Source organism: Mus caroli, unplaced genomic scaffold (assembly GCF_978045245.1).
Source record: "Mus caroli unplaced genomic scaffold, Mus_caroli_1 scaffold_6, whole genome shotgun sequence".
Taxonomy (NCBI): Eukaryota; Metazoa; Chordata; class Mammalia; order Rodentia; family Muridae; genus Mus; species Mus caroli.
In genome coordinates, this window is record NW_028227261.1 from 116,458,981 (window position 1) to 116,463,816 (window position 4,836).

A 4,836-nucleotide genomic window follows, 5' to 3' on the forward strand; every position below is an offset into this window, starting at 1 on the left:
TTTCTTGTGCTGGCTGTCTTTGTCTACTCTCTACAGCTTCCTTCCCTCTGAGGATGTTCTATACTATCCCTGGCACCTTGCTTGATGATCACAGCCCAATTACATGCCACCACATAACGGTTTCCTTTGTAGCCATTTGTATTCTACCAAGTTTTGCCAGACCTTGCAGGCTTTCTTTGAATTCTAATGAAAATCTGTAAAACCACAGAGCTATTCAATTAAGCATGCCTACAAAATCAGCATTGTGTTGATAGGTCAAGTGTTATAACCAGAATAAAGTACACTGAGGATATTCAGCCATGCTTCAGTGGCTGCTGAGTGCCTTGTGAACTAACACAAATCTCATCAGATAATAATGAATACTGTGCTGGACAAGGATGACATCGTTAGGCTTAGTTCTAAACCCTGCATGCTAGAAATACTTTTAGGAAATATGAATGTCTCATCTTCCTCCATATGATAGTTGTGTTCTTGTTGACTCCTGTAATGGCATTAGGGCTTCAATTCTATGCTCCTTTTGCACAGAGATTGCCTTCATGTGAATTTTTCTGATCTTACAATTTTTGTTATGAGCATAGCCATTAATGGCTGAACATATCTCCAGTCCAAACTTTCTAGACTTTTAAACAAATCCACCCTTTTTGACAGAACCTCTAACCACAATCCTTCTTGGTCCAACTGCAAATTTTCAAAGATTTTCTGAAATGTTTGTCTACATTCCTGATTCTTACATTAAATTCAATTTAAGATAAATTCAATTTAAGAAAGTCAGAGAAAACCTTGCAGTGGTGATCTCCTAAAATTCAACTAATGTAATAACTGCTTTTATTTTTACTTAGTACTCATGAAAATTGTAAAAAAAAGTAAAATCATAAGACTTTTAAAAATAGTAGAATGAATTATAATTTCTTAGCCATCAAAAGTTAACAGCTACAGAAAACATGAGTTCATGCAAATGAAGTGCTTTTAAATGTAATAGAAATGCATAAATGAAAGAATTTAATAAGAAATAATATTTTCCGTATTTAAATGTAAATAGTTGCTTACAACTGAAATTTTCCCTTGGGAATTACCAAAAAGTCTTGCTTTCTCTATTTATTAAAAGACAGATAACTTAGCATGATTTCAATCAAGTTGGTTTTGTAGCAGTAACTAATATTAAAAATATCAGAATATTAAAACTAAGTATTACTTCAGTTACGACTAATATAGCTGTTTTATGTAGGGTTAGAATCTATGCTTTTTCTTCTGACTTCACATTAAAATGAATACATATAAGAGAAAATATTATTCTGTACATGATTGTAATTTGAAGCATCAGGTATGGGAGAATTTTTAATTGGAAAATTTTCATCAGCATTGTTCTTGCCTCTTCTATTCACTGCCTTTCCACATTTTGACCCCTCTCTTAACATGTTTCCTATACTTTAAATGACCTTCATTTCAGGTGGAAGTGTTATTATCAAATAGCAATATTTTGTCATGTTCTCATATTCCATAAAAGTTATTTATTTAATGAAGATTAGCACTTCCTCAGACTACCTTATTCTTGAGATTCTGGGGATTCCTCTGCTTCCCATTCCACCTTAGGAATGCTGAGGTTCCAGAAGCACTGTGCTGCTTATGGCTTTACACGAGTTCTGCTTATCTGAGTGGAATTCTTCACAGTAGCACAGCAAGAGCTTCACCCACTGAGTCATTTCTCATAATGCTACTCTCATGGAAAACTGACCACAGCCATGTGGTATGTGTACAGTGCTCAGGTTTAACAAACAACTAAATATATTGGCATTCATATGATGTGACTGGTGCAGAGGTATCTGAAAACATAAACACTATCAACACCTCAACTGTTACAATTCTCCTATCAGTGTATCTGAGCTGCTTATATGCTGTTGAATTAATCAAGGAGTGGAGTGTGTTGGAGAAAAGGATATATTGGGATGAAAACACTTATTCTTAAATTTGATTTTAATCTGGGTTAAAGATGAGCTCCTTTCCATTGAAATGTTTCTGATTTGAGAGAGTAACTAGGAAAATAGAATCATTTGGTGATAAATCTTCCTTGTTTTAAATTATACATATTTTGATAGACTATTATCTGCATGAATACTTCTTTTATGTCCTCTGTCAACTCTAAAAGCATGTTTTATTATAGACAATGCTATTTTAAATAGTTTTTTTTTTTCGTTGAAAATAGTACATACAGGACTAGTGAAGATAACTCCTGTACTAAGGGAAGGAGAAAGAGCTACATCCTGAAGTTCACAGACGACAGAGTTAAGACAAAACAACTTGACTTTAAAGCCAGCGAAAGAGTCTGTCTCAGAATAAAGCAGAAAAATGGACATTGATTGCAAGTTTATTTTCTAGTCACAGATATTCACAAAAAGAGACATATGCCAGCAAACAACCAAACATGTACATAACAATACAAACACATACACAAGCACACACAAACACGCACAAACATACACACACACATTTTTAATGCAAGAAACAATAATCAGGTTTATATATGTTAGTTTTTAATTTTTTTGTGTGTTGGTATGCTTACATGTGTGTGCATACTTGCATGTGTGTATTTTCACGTGTGTTTATAGGCACACACATGTGTACAGATGTGAGTAATATGGCATATGTGGAGGTCAGGGTCCAGCTTGTAGAAGTTCTACCCTTGTCCCTTTGAGTGTCAGTAATACACTTTACATTATCATGCTTAGCCACATGTGTCTATAGCTCCTGAGTCATATATATCTAAGGGCCTTCAAAATAATTTTATTTAGTTTGAGGAATTCCCAAAATTATATCAACATCATTACACTGAACAATCAAAGTCTAATAACCTTATCCCAGTAAAAGAAGCTTAGTGCTTTGTTTTAGAATGTATGGTTTATGAGCTACAGTTTCAGAAAAAGTCATTTTCTGTGACTTTTGCCTCTTTTGGTAGCAGCAATGGTTTACCAGCACTGGACAAATACTTTCTTGATCAAGAGATATACAGATGATAGATATACAGATGATAGATAGATAGATGATAGATAGATAGATAGATAGATAGATAGATAGATAGATAGATAGATAGATAGATAGATAGATAAAGTGATTTAATGAGCAACATATACTAATAATCAAATACTATAGAGCATTAGTTCTGAAAATGAGACTTAAACCACATAAGTATTATGGAAATACACCAAGTTCCATGATAATGTAGAGAAATGCCTCACAGATGTTTAAGTGATAACTGACAGTTCAATCAATCAGAACAATTAAGTTGCACCAGTCATTGTTACTGGCAGTGGACATACATCTCTGTTCTTAATCAGAAACTGACTTAAACATAACCATAGAATAAGATCCTGGTTAAAGAGCTAAAGTGCCACCTTACTCCATTGTCCAGAATTTTTCTCTTGTAGTCAGTTTGATGACAGATACATTTCAATAGCCAAAAACATATTTAAATTTAAAAGAAAAAACATACATCCATGAGATTGTGCTTAGATGTCAGTATGTGAACATAATATTGTGAATTTAATAATAAATTATTGGCAATTGAACCCAGTCCTGAAATACCTCATAAGTCCAGAGTTTTCATCACTATTGTACTTGAACATTGCTAACAATTTACAAAGCTTTGTTCTAAAATGGAAACACAATCATGAACAAGAGAGAGATTAGAAACTGCCCAATGTATTTCCAATTCTGAGAAGGCAGAGTAACTCAGAATCAACTGTGCTAAGTGCTATAAGTCTATCTTTGTCAGAGACTACCTATCCTGCCCCCTTCTCTCTCTCTCTCTCTCCTCTCCTCTTTCTCTCTATGTATTGCTAATTATTTTTTTGTATTTACTTCTCAAATATTGCTACCTCCTGGCCCCTCCTCCTAGACTTTTCACCCCCTCCTCTTCCCCTTCACCTCTGAGGGGGTGCCCCCTCTACATCCCCCTTCTCTTGGGCATCAAATCTCTACAAGATTAGGCACGCCCTCTCTCACTGAGGACAGACGATGGCAGTCCTTTGCTACATTTGTGCAAGGGGCCTTGGACTGGATTGTGTATGCTTTTTGGTTGGTGGCTTAGTCTCCAAGAGACCCCTGGGTCTAGGTTAGTTGACACTGTTGGTCTTCTTATGGGGTTACCATCCCATTCAGTTCCTTCAGTCCTCCCCCTAATTCTTCTGTAGGGTTCCCTGACCTCAATACAATGGTTGGCTGTAAGTATCTGCATTTGTCTCAGTCAGCTGCTGGTAGAGCTTGTCAGACAATAGCCATGCTAGGCTCATGTCTGCAAGCACATCAAGGGACCAGTAATAGTATCAGAGTTTGGTGCCCACCCATTGGATGGATCCAAAGTTGGGTGGGTCACTGGGTGGCCTTTCCTTCACTCTCTACTCTATTTTTTTTTCCTGTATTTCTTTTAAACAGGAACAATGTTTGGTAAAAAATGTAAAGGTGGGCTGGCATTCCCAACTCTCCACTGAGGGTAATCAGGACCTCAACATAAAACCACATACACAGAATCTAATAGAATAGAAAAGGTAACACATTGGCACAGAGGAAATTTTCCTGAACAGAACACCAATGGCTCAGGCTCTAAGATCAACAATTTATAAATGGGACCTCTTGAAACTGCAACGTTTTTGTAAAGCAAAGGAGACTGTCAATAGGACAAAACAGCAAGCTACAGCTTAGAAGGTCTTCACTAACCCTGCATCGGATAGAGGGCAAATATCCAAAATATATAAAGAACCCAAGAAATTAGATTATAAAAAAAACAAACAAAGAAATACCCCAATTCAAAAATGGGGTACAGAGATAGACAGAGAATTCTCAACC